The sequence below is a fragment of the Medicago sativa genome, chromosome 6, assembly GCF_051527215.1.
Source record: "Medicago sativa cultivar Bolivia chromosome 6, Bolivia_mono, whole genome shotgun sequence".
Taxonomy (NCBI): Eukaryota; Viridiplantae; Streptophyta; class Magnoliopsida; order Fabales; family Fabaceae; genus Medicago; species Medicago sativa.
Genome location: NC_140754.1, coordinates 24812001 through 24826258, shown reverse-complemented (window position 1 = coordinate 24826258; position 14258 = coordinate 24812001). Strand labels below are relative to the sequence as shown.

At 31.9% G+C, this 14258-nt stretch overlaps 1 long non-coding RNA gene across 1 annotated transcript; it reads right to left on the bottom strand.

The window, feature by feature from the left end:
* Positions 1 to 2695: 2695 nt before the first annotated feature.
* LOC146914118 (uncharacterized) lies at positions 2696 to 7022 on the bottom strand. The gene is made up of 3 exons (XR_015016459.1): positions 6641 to 7022; positions 6119 to 6162; positions 2696 to 3017 (listed from the first exon to the last, which is right to left on the bottom strand). It is a non-coding gene; the product is annotated as an uncharacterized LOC146914118 (long non-coding RNA).
* Between the last annotated feature and the right edge of the window lie 7236 nt (positions 7023 to 14258).

Sequence of the window (14258 nt, the reverse complement as noted above, 5' to 3'; positions counted from 1 at the left end):
ATATTTATTTATAATAGAAAAACATGGGTGTTTTGGTAAATAACTAGTAGGTGCAGCTTGTTAACTTGCACCTTAGTGTTTTTAGGTGGGTGCAAGTTAATAACTCCCTTAATATCAATCTGATTTCCATAGGGAAAATAACTAAAGATACACCATGTTTTTTTTTTTTTTTGACAAAAAAGATACACCATGTTGTTGCTTATTTTGTGATAAGCAATGTTTCATACTAACCATGGATCCGAGGATGATTGGTCTAGGCAGGCCTAGCCTTAAGGGAGTGCAAGGTGTTCTACCAGGTCGGGCTTCCAAATGTTACAGGCCTCAAACAAAAAATTATGTCTAATATCTACCCCCATTTAAATAAAAAAAATATGTTACTTCTTTTTCTTTCTTCAGTACACGTTTGAGTTTTTTTTAGACTATAGTTCTCCTTTCTATACATAAATCTGATACTATCAAACCACCCTAATTTGTAAAATCACTTAATCAGTCAATTTGGAAAGTCATTTCATTGAAAGAATCACAACAATCATTTCTTTCAGCATAAACCATCCGTTTTCCCTTCCCACAACGAATGAGTGACAAATCCAAACGACACTGTTAGGTAAATTTCATCTCTCTTTCACTTAATTTTCTTTTTTTTTTATTTCGTTTCATGTTTAGAAGTTCTTATTCTGATTTTTTAATGAAGTTTAGCTAAACAAAAAAATTACGTTTTTATTTTACTCGGGACCTATTTTAAAAAGAGAGGCAAGCCTCCTATTTCATAGGAACGGCCCTGGGTCTAGGTAGCTTGTGTAATGGACTCTTACAAAGCTAGTTTTAGTATAACTACTGAATGTCTTGAATCATTACATATGGATTTATTGGGACCATTTTCAACTGCAGTTGTATTTGATCATCATAAATATTTTTTAACCGGAATAGATGACTATAGTAGGTACATCTGGATTGTGTTTTTAAAAAGGCAAGTTTAAAGGGGCAACTCAAATTTAGACATTTAATAATTTTTCTAGAAAATAAATTTGATAAGAAAGTAAAAACTTTCAGAAGTTACAATGGCCTTGAGCTTGCATTAGTTGATTTCTTCTCAAAGAAGTACATCTTGCATTAGAAATTTTTTGTTGCAACTCACCAAGAGAATAGGAGATTAAAAGGAAACATCAATGCATTTTGGGAATTTTTAAGTACTCCTATGCAATCTCATCTAATATGACTACATCAGGAACGTTCTGGTTGTTGCTTCCATCCAGTGGCGGAGCCAAAAATTTTATAGAGTTTGGGCAAAAAAAATTATCGCAAATTCATATGTGACATAATATATATAAATAGTCATTAATCGAAATAAAAGAGATTCGTCATTTTTTCAACAAAAGTACAATTTGAAATAAGAGAGATGAAATATAACCTGACAATAGTGTGCTAAATAAAATTATGAGGTAAATTCCCTTTCTGCGACCTCTTTCAAATCATTAAAAAATTTGGAAGAAATACTTGTTCTAAAATTATGAATACTCTCAATAACAAAATTGAATGTTTCCAGAGGTACACATGTTTTATAGAGGTATACTTGTTCTAAGGGCATAAGAATAAAAAATTGTCAATGCTATGCAACTTACCAGTTGCTATAAAATAAAACTTATACTACAAAGTTAGCTTTCAAGTTCAAAGCCTCATACTACAAATTCTTGATCAAATTATCACTCAAGTCAGAAAGTATTGACACGTATATATTTTAAAAAAATTAATTATCAAATAGTGCATGTCATCATAGATCCTTAGTTATAGGAAAACTGAACACACATTGCTTATAGGTAATACCTACAGACTGAGAGTTGAGAGAGGGAGAGGCGCAAGTTGAGAGAGGGAGAGACAAATGAAAGTGAAACAGAGATTGAGAGAGGAAGAGTCATGAGTTAGAGAAGGAGAAGACTTCTCAATTTTTGTACGCGCCTGAAAAATAGAAACAATTCTGTCATATTTTTTTAAGTAGGAAAAGGGCTATTGGGTTGGGCTTGCTACAAAGAAAGTAGAAGTTGAGCCCGGACTAGTGCCCAGGCAAGCTGAGGTTGGCTCCGCCCCTGCTTCCATCCATAAGTGATTTGGCCATTAGCTTGATGTAGACAGTGTCTTTCTCCATGGGGAATTAGATGAGGATGTGTATACGAGTGTTCCCCAAGGCATGCTAGGTGTGCCTCCTTAGAAAGTCATCAAACCAGTCAAGTCTCTCTAGAGCCTCAAGCAAGCTAGCAGAAAATGGTATGATAAACAATATCAATTTTTAGCTCTCTAAGGTTATATTAAAGCTCATTCCGATCATACTCTCATCACCAAGAAGGCAGGGAATAATTACATTGTGATCTTGGTGTAAGTCAATGATATACTCCTTGCAAGAAACTCTTTAATTAATCATATTAGCCTTACAAGATGCATTTGGCATAAAAATTCTGGGTACTTTGACGTATTTTCTCGGACTTGAAGCTTCACGTTCACAAAATAATATAAATGAGTGATTTTCATACATTGTTCTTTCAACATTTTCAATAATGTATATGTGTTATCATGTGAAAACATATTTATCTAATAGGTGTAGTTTTATGGAGTCTGACTCTACAATTTTTAGACAAGAAAATATACTAACTATAAACATGCATGAATGTGATGGATGTCACGAGTGTTCTAACTATCAAGAGCCTAATGCAGTATGTCTCTCTTTTGTTTTTTAATTCTTGGTGCTAGAAAACCAATAACTACTTATTTCCATTTTGATATTATATTTTAAATTTTTTAGTAACTCTAAACTCCGTACTCTGAATTTCTTTCAACTTTAGTCATCAAATTAATACTCTTTTGACCCCGTAAAAAGATACTCCTGAGTCAAAAACTGAACTTCAAAGTATTGATGTTGTGTATGCTACTCATTCAAAACGAAAACACTCTAATCGAAATTTTCATGTAACACATGTATGTCTGAAGTTCGTATCCCTTGTTCTCCAGCTTCACCTCCTAAGAAAATCCTAAAAAGAAAATTGAAAAAAATATATTAATAGCATTAAAATGTAGATGGTTGACTTACTCATACACAATCAATTTTAAAAAAATGTATGTATTGTACCCGAAAAAGAAATGTTTGTATATAATATATTGATTTAATTTTGATACATTTTCAACATAAAACTTTTTACACTGTAAAATTATTACAATTATACCTATGCGTAATTTTTAAAATAATTTTAACGAACTTTTCAATATATATGAAAAATATTTAAATCAACAAAGCATACTGATTAAATCCATAATTATATATACCAGTGAATTTAAATATGACTTTAATCCATGTAATTATAACATTTTTTCTTTTAGTCTTTGGAAGTTTTGTTTGTTTTTGTTTAGATTCAGTTCTAACCGTATTCGAAATCTCTTATTGTAGTCCGTAATATTACCTAATTGTCCAATGAAAGCAAAGGCTAGATAAAGCATTAGAAGCTCATTCTTAATTCTTGAAAACTTCTTCAAATACCATGTTCCTATGATTACCCCAATGTGGCAGCCCTCCATATTTTATATCCCAATTTGTTCAATCTCTTTAAAAATGTCTTCATAAAGTCTAGGAGCCAGCCGATCTTTGCTACGGTAATATGTGAAATCAAACTCTCTAGCATTTTCTTGGTTCCCTAAGTAAGCATTGGAAGCGGTAACATGATGCTTTAGAGTTTCAATGTATTGTTCAATTCCACATAAACCTTTTGGCTCTAAGTGAACTAGTTTTGGTATATCTTAAATAGTTTTTCACTTTACATAAGCTAAATCTTAATGATGTATCAGGGCCATTCCAAGAGTTTTACAGGCCTTAGGCATAAAATGGAAAAGGGCCCCTTATGTAATACATCATAATTTTTTTAGCTCATTGTTGTGATTTTATGTCTTCATTTTGTTTTTTTTCCGCTTTTTAATAACAAAAAAGAAAAAAAAAATGAGTGAGCCACATGATCCTAAGTGCGTCTCACTTCGGTTTCATGATCATAAACGTGTCTTGCATGATTTTGCATTATCAAATTCAATTTTACAATCTTTTTAATCAATTCAAGAAAGTTGACATTACTATAATGATATAATTTAATTTTTTGGAACCTTTGAAAAACAACATTTAGATTAATTTCTCTTTTTTTTTCTCATTTAGATTAATTTCTCTAGTAGACCAACTTTCAACTAAAATTTAATTTGTTTAGTTATAAAATTGTCCCAATTTAGGCCAACTTTCAACTAAAATTTAATTTGTTTAGTTATAAAATTGTCCCAATTTTTTGGATAATAAAAATTACCAATATTTTTAATATTAGTGAGACACATTATTAGGTAAAAAGGGCCCAAAAAATATCACAAATTTCTTCGAGAATAATTTTTTAGGCACATTATTAAGGAAAAAAAATTATAAGGAGAGTGTATATAGAAATCTTTGTAAATACGGGTGTATATATAATAAATTATGAAACAAGGGCCAAAAACTTTAACAAGCTTCAGTCCAGCCTTTCATCATGACAATGTTTGGGCCTTTCAGTGAACTTTTCTATATACACCCCCTAAAAATAAAATATTTCTACATACACCCCCACCTTAAAATTTTTTTAGGGCCCACTACAGGAATGGGCCCTAGGCCGTCGCACCCCCGGCCTATGCCAAGGGCCGACCCTGTGATGTATGATGGAAAGCCATCATACATCTTAATGATTTTACACCTGAAAGCTCTTGCAGCCAGTTGAATAGAACCATGGGAAGCTTCTCCAAATATGTGTCCATAAAGATTGACTTCTTTAACATAAGAGAGATTACTTCCACCTATTTTCTGATGTGGAATCCCGTAAAAAGTAAACGTACAAAGGCTTGGAGTGGATCGCTCAATTTTGGCAATTTTAGATGAACTATAATACATAGTAAAATTGACAAGTGTCTCACTTGATATGTTGATGATCTGTGTGTCCATTACCTTACAACCACAAATGATTAAACTCTTCAATTTGGTAAAGGTGGAGAAGGGCTCAGCGTAGCAGTTTTTACCACCGTAAAAGGTGAAATTACTTAGATCCAACATTTTTAATGCTGGTAAATTCAAGGATCTAGGAAATATTGTCTTACAACAAAAACTCATTCTAGGGTAAATCGAAAGTTGCTGAGATGTAAGATACTGACATGAAGAAACACATTGCATAATGAGACCATTATCATTATGCAATGTGTTTCTTCATGTCAGTATCTTACATCTCTGTAACTTTCGATTTACCCTAGAATGAGATTTTGTTGTAAGACAATATTTCCTAAATCCTTGAATTTAATTTACCAATATTAAAAATGTTGGATCTAAGTAATTTCACCTTTTACAGTGGTGAAAATGGCTATGCTGAGCCCTTTTCGGCCTTTACCAAATTGAAGAGTTTGATCATTTGTGGTTGTAAGGTAATAGACACACAAATCATCAACATATCAAGTGAGACACTTGTCAATTTTGCTATGCATTATAGTTCATAAAAAATTGCCAAAATTGAGCTATCCACTCCAATCCTTTGTACGTTTACTTTTTTCGGGATTCCACATCTGAAAATAGGTCGAAGTAATCTCTCTTCTCTTAAAGAAGTCAATATTTATGCACACATGGACACATATTTGGAGAAGCTTCCCATGGTTCTATTCAACTGGCTGCAAGAGTTTTCAGGTGTAAATCATTAATGATGTATGATGGAAAGCCATCATACATCATTCACAATTAGCTTATCTAAAGTGATAAACTTTATTGAAGATATACCAAAACTAGTTCAATTAGAGCCAAAAGGTTTATGTGGAATTGAACAATGCATTGGAACTCTAATGCATTATGTTACCGCTTCCAATGCTTACTTAGGGAATGAAGAAAATGTTGTAGAGTTTGATCTCACATATTACCGTAGTAAAGATCTAATGGCTCCTAGACTTTATGAAGACATTTTTTAAGAGATTGAACAAATTGAGATTTAAAATATGGAGGGCTTCCACGTTGGGGGTGATCATAGGAACCTGGTAATCATAGGATCCGCCCATGCAATGAGTAGAGAAAGTCTTAAATAAATAGAGGAAACTGATATCATACCTTCAATAAAATTTCTTGACTTTGAAAGTCTTTTGGATCTTCACCTACACAATTATAATAAAAATGAAATAAGTTTTCAAAGGAGAAAACATAAAAAAGAGTACATGTTTGTTTCGTTAAATTTGACAGTTCAAACTTTTAGCAATAGCTAATGAAGAAAAAAACTATGATCATTGGCAAAAGGGCAAACTAAAACTCAACAATAAATAAATAGTGTCGATCCTTTTTGGGTTTTAACCCTCCGATTATTGGGGAAAATTGGACCTAAGTAATCCAAATTTTGACCAAGACGAAAGTAACGTATGACCAAGAATCGTTCCCATAAGGAGAAGGGGAGCTCGTTAACCATTTGATTTCAATAACTTGATTATAATTAGTGTAGATCTAAGAAAATGATATGTTTTTATATGAAAAGAAATGTGTATGGTATAAATGATATAAGAAAATTAGTGTAGATCTAAGAACATATGCATATAAAAAAAATGTAATAATAAATTAGAAGATTTGATATTTATGGCATACCTTTGGTACTTCATCGATGTCATCTTCATCCACTGTTATAAGAACAACAATGGGCCGATTCAACCACATAGGTGGTATGGTCATGTTTAGATCCAGAAAGCTATCAGACAGATCTAACAGCGTACATGGTCAAGTTGATTTTAAATCAAATTAAACCATTAAATCCAAATCATGTTTGACTTGCAAAGATGCAGATAGAATCACAAAAGCTATCGATGTCAAATTTACAATGAAAACAAGAATTTATAAAACTGTTGAAAATATAAAAACCCAAAAGTTAAAAGAGAGGAAAACCAAACTATGTATGAAGAAGCAACAAAATAAATAATGAAATGAAAACAAGATAATGAGTAGTAAGCCTTGAAAAGAAGAATACAAAGAAGAAAATGTAGAAGAGGAAGAAAAATTGGGGAAAATGAAATGTCACAGCCATATTTATAGAACGAGTAGCAAAAGAAGAGGAGTAGTTTTAGGGTTAGTGTTACGGGTTTGGGCCACGGAGGATTAGATCCATCATAACTAAAGGGAAATTTTCAAGCTAAATCAGATCTATCATTGTTAAAAGAAATTTTCTATTCACACCCCTTATAGATTTGATTACATCCTGAAATGACCAAAATACCATTAAATGAAAACTTATTTCCAATTTAACCCATTAACCTCTCTCTTATATTTTATCTCAGAACACCTCCTATGTTTATTCTCTTCTCATTCAAAACAATTCATCATCCGCATTTCACATCACAATTACTCATTTATTTGCCAGATATTGCAAAGCAAACAAGGTTAGTAAAATATGTTCTTGTTTGTTTATAGTTTCTTTCATTCTAGGTTTCTTCAAATCGATTTTATTTTTTGAAGCAAGCAAGTTTCTATAATGTGTGTTTTGTGTTCGTTGTCTTGTTTCTTAATTCCATTGACAAAGGTGAGTGTAAACTAAATTGACGTAGTCTAATGGTTTGAGCCTAAATAGTCCAGCCAAATTATATTTTGGAATGTCTAGAAAGAAAAAAAAGAATTTTGCTCTCCGCCCTGCACTTTTCGCTCGCGCCCTGCAGTAATTCTGAAAATACCCATACGCTAGTTAACTAGCGCAAGTGTAAAAAAACATGACTTAATTTTTACACATGCGTGACTTAAATCACGCTGCGTGAGTTAACTCACGCAGAAATTAACACTTACGTGAGTTAACTCACGTAGGTATTTAGCATATTCACATAGTAACCATCATCTTCTTCATCTTGTTTTATTTGTTTTTCTTCATCTTCTTCCCTCATATCTTCTTTATCTTCTTCCCTCATATCTATTTAGCAAATATCCACACAAAAGAGAAAGAAAGCAATCAACAAATATTTATCTCAAAAAGGAAAATAGTAGAGTATTAGAATTGAATTGTCACAAAAAAAAGGAGTTGAAATGTATATTTACTAAATAGTTATGAAATGTTAAGCATGGGCTTTTACATAGTTACTTTTGGATATCAGAAAGAAAAAATAAATTCATACATTTTCCTTAAAGATACGTATGTGAGCTTGTGGAAATTTTATTTTATTTTTCCAATTTAGAAGTACCTGGAGGCACCTCATGTTTCAGCCCTCAATTCATTGATTGAGCAGTTGGTTCATGAAGAAGATAAAGATATGAGGGAAGAAGATGAAGAAAAACAAATAAAACAAGATGAAGAAGATGATGGTTACTGAATATGAAAAACAATACCTACGTGAGTTAACTCACGTAAGTGTTAATTTCTGTGTGAGTTAACTCACGTAAGTGTTAATTTCTGCGTGAGTTAACTCACGCAGCGTGACTTAAGTCACACATGTGTAAAAATTAAGTCCTTTTTTTTTACACTTGCGCTAGTTAACTAGCGCAGGCGTATTTTCGGAATGGCCGCAGGGCGCGAGCGAAAAATGCAGGGCGGAGAGCAAAATTCAAAAAAAAAATCCCACTTTAAAAGCACATAACTGGACCAAAAATGAGATCCAATACCAAGAATGTTGAGATGCTCATCTTAACATAAGATATGACAAAGGGTTGTGTTGGTTTTGAGATTCGAAAAACACCTTAGAAAAATTTTACCATAAAAGATATTACCAAGTTGAGTCACGACCAGATTGCTTTTTTTAAGACGATTTTCGGCACTGCTTAAAGTTGTGCAAGACAGACTATCAATCACGTCACCTTCAAGATAAAACAACTCAATTCACACTCTGTAACTATCTACCGCACTATCTTGTTGAATGGCAGAGGTGTTTGAGGGAGGAAGGAGTCCATGGCTTCCCTGACTATCTTGTTAAGAGTTATTAAAGTTAGAGTGAAAATTTGTATTTGTGTTGGGTGCTTTTGAAGTTACTAATATTTAATTTTAGCAATTTATAATAGAATCCACATCTATAAATATTGACATAATAATAATAATAATAATAATAATAATAATAATAATAATAATAATAATAATAATAATAATAATAATAATAATAATAATAATAATAATAATAATAATAATAAATAATAATAATTAAACAAATAAAAAACTGAAGATATTTGTACCAAAAAAATAAAATAAAATCAGGATTTTGCACAAAGTTGGCTAATGCTTAACAAGTTATGTTTCAAACCTTCAAGATATTGCACATCTTGTATTTTTGCTGAGTTATGCTTACTAAACTCACCTTTACCTTTACATGTGCCTTGTTATTGTTTCCAAAGGTGACATATCCTCCATTCTTCTTCCCAAATAATAAGAAGCGCACCTTATCACGAGTTATATGTATGGAACAACCACTCTCCTAATACTTAGTATGAATTCACTTAGTATATATATATAAACATGTCAAATTCTTTTGCATAAAGAACATTTTCTTTTTAATTTAGAAAGGTATGTTCTAATCTGATGAGTAGGTTAAGATTGACTGTAATTTTTTTATCCTATGACCTCTTGTTCTAAAAAAGGAGACAGATTCAAGATGTCTGTACTTGTTGCAATTTTTTTTCATACAACTATTTTTTTAGGATAAATCAAAAGGGTTAAGATCCTCTCCATTTGGCAAAACCAATACCAGTTTTATTAATCACTCTTGATTGAGATCCAACGATATTTTTAAAAGTATATCTTAACTTTACAAAACTTTTAAGGTTACCTTTTAAATTCTTAACCTCCTTTTTTAAAAGTGTATTTTCCTTTTGTAAATGAGAGATTTTTCAAAGTTACCTTATTGGTTGAATCTTACAAAGTTCTTTCTGATTCTCAATTAAGTTGAAAAAAGAATCTTGTAAACTTAAAAAAAGATTCTTTGAAATGTCATGCAAGGAAGGTTTGGCGATTTTCTTTTTCTCTCTTTATATCATCATTTCCTTTATGAGATGTTCAAATAAAAACACTTGTTGGTTAAAAATCTCTCCTCATTTATGAGATTTTCAAAATCATTATCAAGTGTCTCATGAAAAGTACAACATTTCAGATTACTTACCTTAGGGGTGTTCAAAACCGAACCTGTTGGAACTTGTGTTGGGGGTCTGCTGCAATAACTTGACCAAGAAGATGATGAAGATGAATACGATGAAGTGTGCACATAAATTCCAAAGATTGTTGTATATCTTGATTGTTGGGAAGATGCTGCTGCACTCGAAACCTGAAAAGTTTAATAGTTATGCATGTAAACTCAAAGCGTATGGGGTTGCCATACTAACCTTTAGGTTCGATTCGCCCCCACCAATAATTGTATATTGGATGCAATAAGGAATGACCGGCGAATCCCCTTCAGGATACTATGAGTTCCTTGACGTGTATTGCACAACCACACCAAGCGTATCTCCTAACAGTATTTTACAGATTTATGGTTCCAGCAATTCACTCATGCATTAGAGAATTGATGGATGATTTAGAGTAAGAGAATGAGAGAGAATTATGTTGTTAATGCAACAAAATTCTGTCCAAAGTTGTGTGTTGTTGTTCTGTTGTGTGTCCAACTAATGCCCAAATGCCAAGCATTTATAGTGCATTATATGACCCTTCATATGAGAGAAAACACCCCTTTGATTTGAAACAATGTTATGGTTCATTAAACATCCCTTTGTCAAAGGTTATAATCATATACACTTGAATCAATGCAAAGGTTCATTAAGCACCCTTTTGCCAAAGGTTATAATCATATACATTTGAATCAATGCAAATGTTCATTAAGCATCTCTTTGCGAAAAGTTCCAATGTATATGAATGATTCCCATGAAGAGTTACAACTTTTGATTTAAAGTGATTCCATTATTTTGGAAATCACCAACATTCCCCCACCATTTTCAAAATACTAAATCACATAAATCCGGAAATTCCATGCCTTCAGATAATGGTATCTCGCGATTTGAACCATTACTTAGTAAGTTAAGTTTTCGCTCATTCCCAAATAGTATGGTAGGCAAGCTTTGAACCAACTATTCATTAGAACAAGTGTGCATAACTTACACATAGAATCTCGGTACCATTGATAAAGAGACTTGTAAGATGACACATTAAGAAGGCCTTGTGTCATATATCCCTTTTCATGAGAATTTAAGAGCAAACCCTTGAACTCCGTGAAGCGGCCAAACTTCATTCTCACATAGGTAGACTATATCGGAAATGCCCCATAAGTATGCATTCCAGCAAATATATACTATATGTCCATTAAGAGGAAAACCTCATCCTACCCTTTTTCTTCTTATGGTCCAAGTACTTTTGCCCATTGGGGTGTTATCTATTGTCAAGTACTTCAATTACTCTAATAGTGTACTTTCACCATTGAACCCAAGACTTGATGCTACTCAAGTGTGGGTTGAGTTTCCACCATTGGTAATCAATTAGATTTGGGTTTGTACCACATCCCTAATAATGTCTTCAATGTATTCAACATCATTTCCAAAGACATCATTCATTGTCAATCATTTCGTCAAATAATTGCAAGATTTTCTTTTAACTTTTATAAACTTTGAATATTCAATTCTTCACATAGATTTTGTATTCTCATAGCTATGTCTATGGATCAACTTATATACTCTTGATAGTATTCACCAACTATCATCAAACCATGACACACTTTTGTCAATTGAGTATATTGTAATAATACACAAACTTTTATGTCATTACACCTTTGCTATAAAAATATTTAACATGCATTTCAATTCCAACTTCAACTTTTCTTTTATATCTAGCCAAGATATATCATACATTGAATGCATTAAACATACATAGCAAAATAAAACTTGATCATAAAAAATGTCATAATCAAACTTCATAAGCTGGGATTAAACATGCAAGTTATATACTCCACATAAAATTAAATATAACACAAACATTTTGATTTTAGTTATCATATAACTAATACATATATCATAAATTCATTGTGTTAAATTCAAGTTTATGTTTAAATATGTTCAATACTAAATTTCAATAACAATGACATAGAAGAATAAACAATGAATCAAAATCATTAATATTTTCTATGACTTTCTTCCATGAACATATATCAACTTACAATAATTCAAAACATACCCAAATTATTTTAACATCATGATAAACAAGAAATTAACCATTACTTTTTATATTATCATGTACATATAATATCAACACAATACTAATGATAATAATCTCTTACACAAAGTAAATAATATCATTAAAGCAACCACTTGATATTTTGGCAATTTATCTACACTACTTTCATAAATAAATAGTGTTTAAACATTCTTAACGTATTACTATACTCATCAAAATTCATATACTTGAACAATTTCTAAATCATGCATATATATGTCACCACATGTTAAATCTAACATATTCATATTTTACTTAGATACTATACACATGCATTTAGAACACTAAATATTTCATAATACGTCATCACTTATATGGATATTATCTCATGTTCAAATTAACATTAAACAGATTTCAAACGATAAATTTTATACATATCAAAATTTATCATGCATATATTATCTACAACCACATGTAAATTTAACATAAACACATCACATATGAAATATTTATCCATAAATTTCCATAACATATATTCATAAAAGGAATTTGTTTACCGTTCACCGTAGTCATGAATGAAAATGTAAGCTTTCATCTCACCCAAAATTGCAGCCATTAATCACAAGTAAATCATAAATCGAACCTAAAGATTGTTGTAACTTGTGTTGGGGGTCTGCTGCAATAACTTGACCAAGAAGATGATGAAGATGAATACGATGAAGTGTGCACATAAATTCCAAAGATTGTTGTATATCTTGATTGTTGGGAAGATGCTGCTGCACTCGAAACCTGAAAAGTTTAATAGTTATGCATGTAAACTCAAAGCGTATGGGGTTGCCATACTAACCTTTAGGTTCGATTCGCCCCCACCAATAATTGTATATTGGATGCAATAAGGAATGACTGGCGAATCCCCTTCAGGATACTATGAGTTCCTTGACGTGTATTGCACAACCACACCAAGCGTATCTCCTAACAGTATTTTACAGATTTATGGTTCCAGCAATTCACTCATGCATTAGAGAATTGATGGATGATTTAGAGTAAGAGAATGAGAGAGAATTATGTTGTTAATGCAACAAAATTCTGTCCAAAGTTGTGTGTTGTTGTTCTGTTGTGTGTCCAACTAATGCCCAAATGCCAAGCATTTATAGTGCATTATATGACCCTTCATATGAGAGAAAACACCCCTTTGATTTGAAACAATGTTATGGTTCATTAAACATCCCTTTGTCAAAGGTTATAATCATATACACTTGAATCAATGCAAAGGTTCATTAAGCACCCTTTTGCCAAAGGTTATAATCATATACATTTGAATCAATGCAAATGTTCATTAAGCATCTCTTTGCGAAAAGTTCCAATGTATATGAATGATTCCCATGAAGAGTTACAACTTTTGATTTAAAGTGATTCCATTATTTTGGAAATCACCAACAGAACCAACCCAATAGAAAAACCGCAAACCATACCAATCCAAACCGAAACCGCAAAAAACCGCACTAGGTTCGGATGAATTTGGGTGACTTTTACACTGAACCGCGCGGTTCGGTTCGGTTTGCGGTTTGCATCTCAGTAACCGAACCAAACCAAACCAAACCGCAAGAATAATAAATATTACTTAAATATGTACTAGCCCAATTACATAGCTCAAGAATAATCTCTTTTGATTCGATTTTTCCATCGTTGCACCATCATGTTCGATTATAATTCTTTTCCATCTCTTTCAATTCATTTCCTGTGATGAATTTGTTTTCTTTACTTCCCAATAATTTGTTTCATGCTTATGTTTCTTCTTAATTTTACCTATTTTGATATAAGGTTTACCTAATATTTTATCATATAAACATCAAAATAAAATGTCCTATGTTATTTTGTAACAAGTTGGCAATATTAGAGTTAATGTAATATTTTTTTATCTCGCGATAAACCGCACAAACCGAACCAATCCAAACCGCATTGGTTTGGTTTGGTTTGGTTTGGATGACTTTTTAAAATTCAACCGAACCAAACCAAACCGCATGCTTTTTTATCTCGCGGTTTGGATGACTTTTTTGCTCAAAATCGAACCAAACCGCACCGCGAACACCCCTCTAGAGCCATTTCATCATAAGA